The sequence below is a fragment of the Hylobates moloch genome, unplaced genomic scaffold (genome assembly GCF_009828535.3).
Source record: "Hylobates moloch isolate HMO894 unplaced genomic scaffold, HMol_V3 SCAFFOLD_12, whole genome shotgun sequence".
NCBI classification, from domain to species: Eukaryota; Metazoa; Chordata; class Mammalia; order Primates; family Hylobatidae; genus Hylobates; species Hylobates moloch.
The window spans coordinates 48,999,638-49,012,751 of record NW_026652287.1 but is presented as its reverse complement, the minus strand read 5'-3'; positions in this window follow the sequence as shown (position 1 = coordinate 49,012,751).

Here is a 13,114-nt window from a genome sequence, read left to right as displayed (position 1 = left end):
TTTTTTTTTTTTTTTTTTTTTTTTTTTTTTTTTTTCTCTTCTTTCTTTCTCCTTCCTTCCTTCCTTCCTTCTTTCCTTCCTTCCTTCCTTCCTTCTTTCCTTCCTTCCTTCCTTCCCTCCCTCCTTCCTTCCTTCCTTTCTCTTTCTTTCTTTCTTTCTTTCTTTCTTTCTTTCTTTCTTTCTTTCTTTCTTTCTTTCTTTCTTTCTTTCTTTCTTTCTTTCTTTCTTTCTTCTTTTTCTTTCTTTCTTCAGTCTCCCTCTGTCACCCAGGCTGGAGTGCAGTGGCACAATCATGGCTCACTGTAACCTCTGCCTCCTGGGCTCAGGCAATCCTTCCACCTCAGCCTCCTGAGTAGCTGGGACTACAGGCATGTACTGCCATGCCTGGCTAATTTTTGTATATTTTTTTTTTGTAGAGACAGTTCTTACCATGTTGCCCAGGCTGGTCCCTTTCAAGAATATCGTATGGATGGAATAATACAAATGTAGCCTTTTCAGATTGGTTTCTTTCACTTTGTAATATGCATTTAAGCTCCTTCATGTCTTTTCATGACTTCGTGGTTCATTTCTATTCATGCCGAATAATATTCCATTGTTTGCACATATCACAGTTTAATTACCCATTTAGCTACTGAAGGGCATCTTGATTGCCTCCAAGTTTGGTCAATTATAAATAAAGCTGCTGTGAACATCAGTATGCTGCTATAAACAGTGTGTGGGCATATGTTTTCAACTCCTTTGGGTAAACAGTAAGGGGCACATATCCTGAATTGTATGGCAAGAGTATGTTTAGTTGTGTAAAAAACTGCCAAACTGTCTTCCAAAGTGACTGTGCCATTTTGCATTCTCGGCAGCAATGATCAAAGTTGCTGCTGTTCCACCTTCTCACCAGCATTTGGTGCTGTAAGTTTTCTGAATTTTGACCACTTTAATATGTGTGTGGTGATATTTCTTTGTTGTTTTAATTTGCATTTCCCTGATGATATAGGATGTGGAGCGTCTTCTCCTAAGCTCACCTGCCATCCACATACCTTCTTTGATGAGGTGTCTGTTCAGACCTATTGCCTATTTTTGAATTGAGTTGCCCATTTTCTTATTGTTGAGCTTTAAGTGTTCTTCGTATGTTTTGGATAACAGTACTTTATTAGACATGTCTTTTGCAAATATTTTTTTCACCGTCTGTGGCTTCTCTTTTTATTCTCTTACCAGTGTCTTTTGCAGAGCAGAATTTTTGTTTTGTTTTGTTTTAGTTGTTTTTTTTTTTTTGTGGCAGGGTCTCACTTTGTCGCCCAGGCTGGAGTGCAGTGATGCAATCTCTGCTCGCCACAAAGTCCACCTCCCGGGTTCAAGTGATTCTCCTACCTCAGCCTCCCAAGTAGCTGGGATTACAGGTGTGCACCACCATACCTGGATAATTTTTTTGTATCTTTGGTAGAGATGGGGTTTCACCATGTTGGGCAGGCTAGTCTCTAACTCCTGACCTCAGGTGATCTGCCTTCCTCAGCCTCCCAAAGTCCTGGGATTACAGGCATGAGCCACCACACCCAGCCTTCAGAGCAGAAATTTTTGACGTTGGTGAAGTCTAGCTTATCATTTTTTCTTTTATAAATTATGCCTTTGGTGTCATATCTAAAAATTTATTGCCAAACCCAAGATCATCCAGATTCTCTGTTATTTCCTAAGAGTTTGATAATCTTATGTTTTACATTTAGATCTATGATCCACTTAAATTTTTAAATTATTTTATATATTTATATATTTATTTATTTATTATTTTCATTTATTTATTTATTTATTTTTGAGAGATGGTCTCATTCATGTCTCCCAGGCTGGAGTGCAGTGGCACGATCTTGGCTCACCACAGGCTCAACTTCCTGAGCTCAGGTGAGCCTCCTGAGTAGCAGGGACTATAGGCACGCACCACCACGACTGGCTAATTTTTCATATTTTTAGTAGAGACGGGGTTTCGCCAGGTTGCCCAGGCTGGTCTCAAACTCCTGGGCTCAAGTGATCTGCACGCCTTGGCCTCCCAGAGTGATAGGATTTCAGGCTTGAGCCACCTTGCCCAGCCCTATGGTCCATTTTGAATAAACATTTGTGTAGGGTGTAAGATCTCTGTCTAGATTTTCTTTTGTATGTGGATGTCCAGTTGTTCTAGCACGATTTCTTTTTTTTTTGAAAAGACTATTTTTCTCCATCATGTTGCCTTCTCACCTTTGCCAAACATCAGTTGACTGTATTTATGTTGATCTATTTCTGGGCCCTCTATTCTGTTCTATGGGCCTGTTTCTTTTCTTTCACTGCTATGACATTTTCTTGATTACTGTAGCTTTATGGTAAGTCTCGAGGTTGGATAGTGTCAGCCCTCCAACTTTGTTTTAATCTTTCAATATTGTGTTGGCTCTTCTGGGTCTTTTACCCCTGCACATAAACTGTAGGATCAAGTTGTTAATATTCACAAAATAACTGTCTAGGATTTTTTTTTATTATACTTTAAGTTTTAGGGTACATGTGCACAACGTGCAGGTTAGTTATATATGTATACATGTGCCATGTTGGTGTGCTGCACCCATTAACTCGTCATTTAACATTAGGTGTATCTCCTAATGCTATCCCCTCTCCTCTCCCCTCCCCCCAGCCCACAACAGGCCCCGACGTGTGATGTTCCCCTTCCTGTGTCCATGTGTTCTCATTGTTCAATTCCCACCTATGAGTGAGAACACGCGGTGTTTGGTTTTTTGTCCTTGCTATAGTTTGCCGAGAATGATGGTTTCCAGCTTCATCCGTGTCCCTACAAAGGACATGAACTCATCGTTTTTTTATGGCTGCATAGTATTCCATGGTGTATATGTGCCACATTTTCTTAATCCAGTCTATCATTGTTGGACATTTAACTTGGTTCCAAGTCTTTGCTATTGTGAATAGTGCCACAATAAACATACGTGTGGATGTGTCTTTATAGCAGCATGATTTATAATCCTTTGGGTATATACCCAGTAATGGGATTGCAGGGTCAAATGGTATTTCTAGTTCTAGATCCCTGAGGAATTGCCACACTGACTTCCACAATGGTTGAACTAGTTTACAGTCCCACCAACAGTGTAAAAGTGTTCCTGTTTCTCCACATCCTCTCCAGCAGCTGTTGTTTCCTGACTTTTTAATGATCGCCATTCTAACCAGTGTGAGATGGTATCTCACTGTGGTTTTGATTTGCATTTCTCTGATGGCCAGTGGTGATGAGCATTTTTTCATGTGTCTGTTGGCTGCATAAATGTCTTCTTTTGAGAAGTGTCTGTTCATATCCTTCACCCACTTGTTGATGGGGTTGATTTTTTCTTGTAAATTTGTTTAAGTTCTTTGCAGATTATGGATATTAGCCCTATGTCAGATGGGTAGATTGTAAAAATTTTCTCCCATTCTGTAGGTTGCCTGTTCACTCTGATGGTAGTTTCTTTTGCTGTGCAGAAGCTCTTTAGTTTAATTAGATCCCGTTTGTCAATTTTGGCTTTTGTTGCCATTGCTTTTGGTGTTTTAGACATGAAGTCCTTGCCCATGCCTATGTCCTGAATGGTATTGCCTAGGTTTTCTTCTAGGGTTTTTATGGCTTTAGGTCTAACATTTATGTCTTTAATCCATCTTGAGTTAATTTTTGTATAAGGTGTAAGGAAGGGATCCAGTTTCAGCTTTCTACATATGACTAGCCAGTTTTCCCAGCACCATTTATTAAATAAGGAATCATTTCCCCATTTCACAAACCTGTCTAGGATTTTTACTGAGATTTCTTTGAATCTATAGATCAAGTTGGGAAGAACTGACTTCTTGAAAACATTGAGTTTTCCTAATCGTGAATGTGCAATAGCTCTCTATTCATTTAGTTCTTTGATTTTTTTCATCAGTTTTGTCCTTTTTCTCCTATAGATATTGTACATATTTTGTTAGGTTCATACCTCTGTAATTCAATTTTCAGGGTACCAGTGTCAATGGTATTATGGTTTTGATTTCAAATTCCACTTGTTCATTGCTATATAGAAAAGTGATTGACTTTTTTATGTATTAACCTCATATCCTGCAAACTTTCTATGAAGACTTATAAATTCCAGGAGTTTTTTTGTTGTTGTTGTTGATTCTTTTGACTTTTCTGCATAGACAATCATGGCTTCTGCAAACAAAGACAGTTTTGTCTCTTCCTTTACAATCCGCGTACTTTATTTTTTTTTTTTTGAGATGGAGTTTTGCTCTTGTTGCCCAGGCTGGAGTGCAATGGTGTGATCTTGGCTCACCGCAACCTCCGCCTCCCGGGTTCAAGCGATTCTCTTGCCTCAGCCTCCCGAGTAGCTGGGATTACAGGTGCATGCCACCATGCCTGGCTAATTTTTGTATTTTTAGTTGGGCTGGGTTTCATCATGTTGGACAGGCTGGTCTCGAACTCCTGACCTCAGATGATCTGCCTGCCTCAGCCTCCCAAAGCGCTGGGATCACAGGCATGAGCCACCACCCCCAGCCACAATCTGAGTGCTTTTAATTTTCTCCTATTATCTTATTGCATTAACTATGACTTCCAGTACAATGTTGAACAGCAATGGTAAGAGAGGACATCTTTGCCTTATTGCTGATCTTGGTGGAAAAGCTTCTAGTTTCTCACCATTAAGTATGATGTTAGCTGTAGGGTACTTTTGCATATTCTTTATCAAGTTGAGGAAGCTCCCTTCCAATCCTATTTTACTGAGCATTAAGAAAGCCACGAATTGGTGTTTAATTTATTTTATCAAGTGCTGTTTCTGCATCTATTGTTATGATTAGATAATTTTTTCTTTAGACTGTTGATATGATGGTTTACATTAATTGATTATAAATATTCAAACAATCTTATGCCCCTGGGATAAATGCCATTTGGTTGTGATGTGCAGTTATTTTTATACACTGTTGGATTCAATTTGCTAATATTTTATTGAGATATCTATGTTCATGAGAAATATTGGTCAATATCGTTTCCTTTTATTTCCTTCCTTTCTTCCTCCCTCCTCCCCTCCCTCCCTCCTTCCCTTCCTTCCCTCTTCCCTCCCTCCATTTCTCCCTTTCCTCCTTTCTTCCTCCTTTCCTTTTTTTCTTTATTTTCTGGTAATGTTTTTGCCTGCTTTTGTAGTTAGTGTAGTGCTGGTCTCATAGAAAGAGTTGAGAAATATTTTCTCTGCTTTCATCTTCCAAAAGAGATAGTAGAAAATTAGCATACTTTCTTTCTTGTATGTTTCATGGAATTTATCAGTGAAATCAATCTGGGCTCGAGGCTTTCTGTTCTGGAAGGTTATTAATTAATTATTGATTCATTTCTCTTTTTTAAATTAGCATTCGCCTATTATATGTGAGCTGTCAGAACAAAATACTAGAGAGAAATATTTTTGTGACTTGGAAACAGATCAATTTTCAATAATTGTAGGCCTATTCAGATTGTCTATCACATGTTTTTTCTTTTCTTTTTTTTTTTTTTTTTTTTTGAGACAGGGTCTCGCTCTTTCCCCTAGGCTGGAGTGCAGTGGCACAATCTCGGCTCACTGCAACCTGCACCTCCTGGGTTCAAGTGATTCCCCTGCCTCAGCCTCCTGAGTACCTGGGATTAAAGGCGCACACCACCGCACCTGGCTAATTTTTGTATTTTCAGTAGAGACGGGGTTTCATCATGTTGGCTAGGCTGGTCTTGAACTCCCGACCTCATGTGATCCACCTGCCTAGGCCCCCTAAAGTGCTGGGATTACAGGCATAAGCCACTGCACCAAACCTAAGAATATATATATTTTTAAGAAATACTTTTTATTTTATTTATTTATTTTTGAGACGGAGTCTCGCTCTGTCGCCCAGGCTGGAGTGCAGTGGCGCAATCTCGGCTCACTGCAAGCTCCGCCTCCCAGGTTCACACCATTCTCCTGCCTCAGCCTCTCCGAGTAGCTGGGACTACAGGCACCCACCACCACGCCTGGCTAATTTTTTTTGTATTTTTAGTAGAGACAGGGTTTCACCGTGGTCTCGATCTCCTGACCTGGTGATCCGCCCGCCTCAGCCTCCCAAAGTGCTGGGATTACAAGCGTGAGCCACCACGCCCGGCAAGAATATTTTTATGACATGGAAACAGATCAATGTTCAGCAATTGTAGGCCCATTTAGATGGTGTATCACACTTTATTTTTTTATTCTTTTCTTTCTCCTTCCTCAAATATTTTGGATAGCTCAAAGGTGAATGATAGTGTATAAATATGATCCAACATTATGTAGCTGATAAAATTACGAGAAACATAAGATCTATATCAGTTGTTTACATATTTAAATGATAAGCATGTAAATATTTATGTAATAAGTATAAAGGTCAAAGGACATTATGAAAAATATAGTTAGGTAAGTTGCACAGGTGTTTAAAGAGATTACTTTTTTAAGGTTAGTCAGGTAGAGTGGCATACAGGAAAGAAAACTAATTTTATTTTCTTGTTGTTATTATTTTTTGAGACAGGGCCTCACTCTGTTACTGAACTCCAGGCTGGAGTTCTGTGGCACAATCAGGGCCTCAAACTCCTGGGCTCAAGTGAGCCCCCAACCTCAGCCTCCCGAGTAGCTGGGACTACAGGCATGCACCACCACACCCGGCTAATTCTTAATTCTTGTTTTTTTTTTTTTGAGATGGAGTCTCACTCTGTAGCCGAGGCTGGAGTGCAGTGGCTTGATCTCAGCTCACTGCCACCTCTGCCTCCTGGGCTCAAGCGTTTGTCTTGCCTCAGCCTCCGGAGTAGCTGGGACTACAGGCATGCACCATCACGCCTGGCTAATCTTTTGTATTTTAGTAGAGATGGGGTTTCACCATGTTGCCCAGGATGGCCTCGAACTCCTGTGCTCAGGTGATCTGCCCGCATCAGCCTCCCAAAGTGCTGGGGTTACAGACGTGAGCCACTGCGCCTAGCCTCGGCTAATTCTTTAATTTTTTGTAGCGTCAAAGTCCCACTATGTTGCTCAGGCCATTCTGGAACTCCTAGGCTCAAGCGATCCTCCCACCTTGACCTCCCAAGGTGCTGGATTACAGACCTGAACTACAACCTTCAGCCCAAGAAAAGTAATTATAAACCCAGTGACATTATATTTCAAATGCCAGCAGAACCACTTACCAGCTTTCAAATCTCGAAAAAGGGTTTTAAAGCTCTGAGGGTCCTAGCACTGTAATAATTACAGAAAAAATTCTGATTACAGGGCTCAGAAGTAGAAACCACTCAATAATAGCGATTCTCTCCTCTTTTCTTGTTGAATTAAATTCCTAATTTCTAAATGTAAATGAAAGTAAATAAAAGCATTGGGGAACTACCTTACCCTGTAGTGCTAAAGGAGAAGATTCTCAAGCACAACTGCCTAAGTTGAAATAGCCACAGCTCCATCTAGAAAGAAGATGTGAGATTTTGGATGCTAAATTGACCAGAAACCTAGCATGAACCACATGTGCTGGCAGCAGTCCAGGGAGTGTCCATGACCATGGACAGAAAATCATGGTTGGAGAGGAAGCTTGCTGCTCAATCCGTTTTGTGCCCCTCTGCCTGAGTTCTCTCCCCCACCATTTTATTTGATGACAAGCTATCTAGACAACGTTCACCCTGGACTGAGCCAGGAAGGAAATGTGTGAGATTTGGTGGAGGCAGTTTTCTTTTAAGAACTAGTGGAGAATATTTGTGTAAAGTTGTGTAAAGTGGAGAGTATTTGTGTAAATCTGGGCAGCCCAGGCTGGGCGCGGTGGCTCATGCCTGTAATCCCAGCACTTTGGGAGGCCGAGGCGGGCAGATTGCGTGAGCTCAGGAGTTTGAAACCAGCCTGGGCAACACGGTGAAACCCCATCTCTACTAAAAATACAAAACAATTAGCTGGGCATGGTGGTGTACGCCTGTAGTCCCAGCTACTCGGGAGGCTGAGGCAGGAGAATTGCTTGAACCCGGGAGGCAGAGGTTGCCGGGAGGCAGAGGTTGCAGTGAGCCAAGATCGTGCCAGCCTGGGCGACAGAGTGAGACTCCAGCTCCAATAAATAAATAAATAAATAAATAAATAAATAAATAAATAAATAAATAAATCTGGGCAGCCCAGAGCAGAGTGAGCTGAAGACTGGTCTGAGGGCAGGTATGGGGCTGGAAGTCTCCACACAACCTCATAATTCTGGGGCCCAACCCTCCACCCAGGCCATGGGAGCAGGTGAGGTAAGAGTTGGGCAGGGTAGACCTTTAATCCACTCTGATAGGCTGGCGTGTGGGCTTATGGTGCTTCTCCTTTGACATGATTAGCCTCCACTCCCAATGTATCTCTGTGCAGAAGGCTCAGCTAGATATATCAGACATTGTAAATCCTCAGTGTAAATAATACTTTAACCTAGAATCCAGAGTCCAGGCAGGGAGAGGAGAGGTCAACATATAGATATCTTCTCCCTTATCAGGACAGGACTCAGCATCAGAAAGTTCACCCCCAGTGGGCCAGAGAGTGAACCAGAAAACCCCTGAGGTCACGGCGTGTCTGTTGGTGGGTCCTTCTCTGCTCCCAGACCTCCTTTGAATTAATTTCTCCCCAGAATGATGGGATCAAACATTAAATTCCTGGAGTTCAGCGCCTGATGGTGACCCTGACTCTGTTTGTAGTGGTCACTTTCCTTGGCATTGTACTGATAAAAGAGTGGGGGCTGGCCTGGTGTGGTCTGGGGTGATTGGAGTGACCCAAGATCCCCAGTTCCCAGCTTGCAAATGAAGGACCCCACAGAGTCAGGGCAGAGATGAAAAAGAAGGGATAGCCAGGGGCTTGGAGTAGCTTGACTGCTGTGGGGATGGCAGGGGATGCAGAGGGGGCTGTGTCCTCCTTTTTGTCCCCAGCCTTGGAGTCACCTCGTGTGTTTCATCAGGTGAACTTGGAGCAAGACTCAATGGCGAGTGACCCCTTGACCCCTTACAAACAGCCAGTGGTGAACAAGACAAGAACACCAGGGTCTGCTAAAGGCAGGGTGACGTGGTGGTAAGACCTCAGGCTCTGGGGTCAGGCAGAGCTGATTCAAGTCCTAGTTCTGCATCTTCCAAGATGTACATCCTGGGGTGAGAGCCACATCCAGCCTCAGTATCATCCTTTTCACCATGAATCTACCTCAGAGGCTGCTGTAAGCAATTACTGAGCTGGCGAGAGGATGTTATTAGCACAACTGGCACATTGTCACTTCTAAGAGAAAGGGCACCAGGTGTGTGTAGGATGCAGTGTGGGCTTGGGGAGGGGGTCGAGAGAGTAGTGAGAGAGGATAAAGGGAGGGGAGGAGAATTTCCAGAAATTGAGGAAGCAGCATTTTTTACAAGAGCAGCCCACAGTGGTGGCATCCTCCTGTAGTCCCAGCTACTCAGGAGGCTAAGGTGGGAGGATTGCTTGAGCCTGGGAGATCAAGGCTGCAGTGAGCCACGATTGCACCACTGCACTCCAGCCTGGTGAGAGAGCAAGACACTGTCTCAAAAATTGTTTTTTTGAAAAAGAGTAGCCCACAGGCCCACAGAGCTGAGCCCCATCCCAGACACTGGCTGCACGGCCCTTCTCTCCCTCTGAGATTGTTCTGACCATCCTCCAGACCCCCAGAGTCAGCCACCACCATGTAGCTGAACTCATTGGGGGAGCTTCTGGAGTTCTGAATTGGGGGAGACTAGTGGGCCTGCTGTCAGGGGTGAGTAGAGCTGGTCCTGGGGGCAGTGTGCAGTGGGAGCTGGACAAATCCTCTGATCCTTGGGGGCTGAAACAGGAGCTAGAAAAAAGCCAGGTTGAACCACAGATCCTAGAGGGTTTCTGGGTTCTGAGAACCCTGGAGCAGGGTTGGGGACTGGGTATTGCATATTTGACCTCATCCTCCACCCACTATCCTCTAAGAAGCTGACATAACTGCAGGAAGAGCTGAGCGGTGAAAGTGAGCACAAGCTGGGGACTCAGTGGACACCTCCCGAGGACTCCTGGCCACCGCTGCCCATCCCTGATAGCTCTTCTTTTGAATCTCCCAGTGACCCAGGAACAGGCTGATGTGAAGTACAACTCGGACTTCATCCTGTGCCAGGTGTTCTGGGAATTGAGAGGAGGGTGCAGGGGGTGTAGAGGCTCCTCCCCCTTCAGCACCAGGGACAGCAACTGCCTTGGGACTCCTTGGCCTCTGTGGCTGCAGGGGCGCCTGCTTGCTCATGTGCATCCTGTAGATTCCTGCAGTTAAGAGTCCAAGGCCTGAGTGTCTTGCAGGGTCCCACAGAGTGGGGGTTGGGAGAATCACTGATAGTCAAAAGAGAAAGAAAATCCTCCACACTTGAAATTAAATAAACGTTTAATATATCCTAAGTTGAAAATTATTCACTTCAGAGTTTATCTATGCAAATATGATAAATATGAGTATATATATTTACTCACAATTCACCCTGTCTTAGAGAAAATTTTGCAGACTATACCTGGAGTTGTGCACTTGGTTCTTATCCTTGGTATCATATCTTACCTCTCTTGACATGTGTGCACATAGCATTTTAAGAAGATGTATGTTAAACAATCCCCCTCCTTATTGATTTTCCAACTGGTTATATTTGATGCTTACTGCTTTAGAGTGTCTACCTTTACATGTTTTGTTAAGGCAGCATGTGTGTGTGTACAAGCATGCACAGGCTCACACACACTGAGCTCTCTGTGCTGAGGGGCATTCAAGCAGAGATTATTGGCTCTTGGGGGTGCTGAAGCTGGGTGGTGCCCAGCACCCAAGAGCAGCTGACCTCTTCCCCAAGAATTCACCTGTGAGTCCTGCTCAATGCTTAGCAGTTGTTCTAGAGCTCCTGTTACTACCCCTCCATACACATATCTTTTGGATTTAGATGAAAGACTCCTTGTGCCAAGGAGGGTTGTCACAAGGTTGCTGTCTACAGCCCAATGGTAAGGACAGGCTGAGCATTTTGTTTTGTTTTGTTTTTTGTTTTTTTGAGACGGAGTCTTGCTCTGTTGCCCAGGCTGGAGTGCAATGGCGTGATTTTGGCTTATTGCAAGCTCCGCCTCCTGGGTTCACGCCATTCTCTTGCCTCAGCCTCCCAAGTAGCTGGGACTACAGGTGCCTGCCACCATGCCCGGCTAACTTTTTTTGTATTTTTAGTAGAGACGGGGTTTCACTGCGTTAGCCAGGATGGTCTCCATCTCCTGACCTCGTGATCTGCCCGTCTTGGCCTCCCAAAGTGCTGAGATTACAGGGGTGAGCCACCGTGCCCAGCCAGGCTGAGCTTTTAAGGCCCTTCTCCAAGACAGTGCAAAGTCATGTCTCTGGCCCCTGCAGGATCCAGTTCAAATTCCATAGTGGAGCCTTCAGTCAGGGATTATCTCCCCCTCCCCACTTCCCTAGCACATAGATACATCCAATCATGCATTTTCATACTCCATACTTTTAGTGAGTTCAGTCCTTGTGCCTGGAATGCCATTTTCTTTGTCAGCCAAGAGAACTCCTATTGACCCTTTAAAACTCAGAGGAAACATTCCTTCCTCCACATCTTTTCATAATGTCCAGCTGATGTCTCCATCACAACTCTTCACATTGCACCGTGGTTGCTGGATCATGTATCCGGGACTGGATATGATTTATCTGGGTGTTCCTAGGGTCTAGGACAGTGATGGGAATACAGTAGTAACTCAAAATGTGCCTCCAGCATGGAGTTGAATGACAGAGCCTTTTCTACTGCCAAAGTCCAAATGCTCATGCCTGGTGTCCAGTGTCCTGTAATAACATTCCTCCATGCAGATGTTTTAAGCACATAGCAGGTGGCACATACAGTATTGATATGAACACAACCAACTCTCCCTAGTAGGGAAAGTGCCATTATTATCCCTAGTTTGTCAATGAGGAAACCTAGATTCAGAGGTTTGAGTCTGCTATAAACTGAAGATTTTTGTACCTCCAAAATTCATATGTTGAAATCCTTACATTCTCTGTGATGGTTTTAGAAGGAGGTGGGCATAGAGTGGTGATAAGGTTATGAGGGCAGAGTTCTCATGAATGGGACTGGTGTACTTAAAAAGGAGGCCCAGAGAGCTGATTCCCCACTTCCGCCATGTGAGGACACAGGCATGAAACAGCCATCTGGAACCAGGAAGCGGGCTCTCACCAGGCACTGGATCAGCCAGAGTCCTGATCTTGGACTTCTCAGCCTGCAGAACTATGGGAAATAAATTCAGTTGTTTACAAATCATCCAGTCTACAGTATTTTGTGATAGTGGCTCAAACACACCAAGACAGACTCATAGCTCCCTGAGATCAATGGCATGTTGGTGATAAGGCTAGAGACCAAACCAAGGGCTCTAAAGAAAACACCGGCTGGAAGGTCTCATTGGTGTTACAGAGCAATGATGTCAAAACCTTTGGAGGAGAGGTACGGCCATCTTTGAGACATGGCCGAGCATGTGGCTCAGAGTCTGAAGATAACCTGGTGGTTATATCAGGGCTCAGCAGCTGAGGGTGCACAGGGGAAATGACTCCTGCTATCATACCTGCCCTCTTTGGATGCTGTAGACCAGAGACAGCACCTGATAATAAACACACGGGATTGGAAACACAGGTCCCCACATACCTCAGGCCCTCAGGTGGTGGATCTTGAACCATTTGAAACCCAGAGCCTGTAACTCCTCCTGGGTCCAAGATGAATGGACCCCAAAATAAGCTCTTTTGCACTATTAACAACATCCAAGGTGAATTCATAAAAAAATGCCATGACAAAGAAGCATAAGTAGAAGTCACAGAACAACTTAAGGCATATGGTCAACCCCACATTTGGGGTTAATGATCAAGATTGCCTCAAAGGCTGGGCACAGTGGCTCATGCCTGTAATCCCAGCACTTTGGGAGGCTGAGGTGGGTGGATCACTTGAGCCAAGGAATTCAAGACCAGTCTGGGCATCATGGTAAAACCCCATCTCTGCAAAAAAAATACAAAAAGTAGCTGGGTATGGTGGTATGAGCCTATCTATAGTCTCAGCTACTCAGGAGACTGAGGGCAGAGGCTTGCTTGAGCCTGGGAGGTGAAGGCTGCAGTGAACTGTGATTGCACCACTGCCCTTTAACCTGGGTGACGGAGCAAAACTCTATCT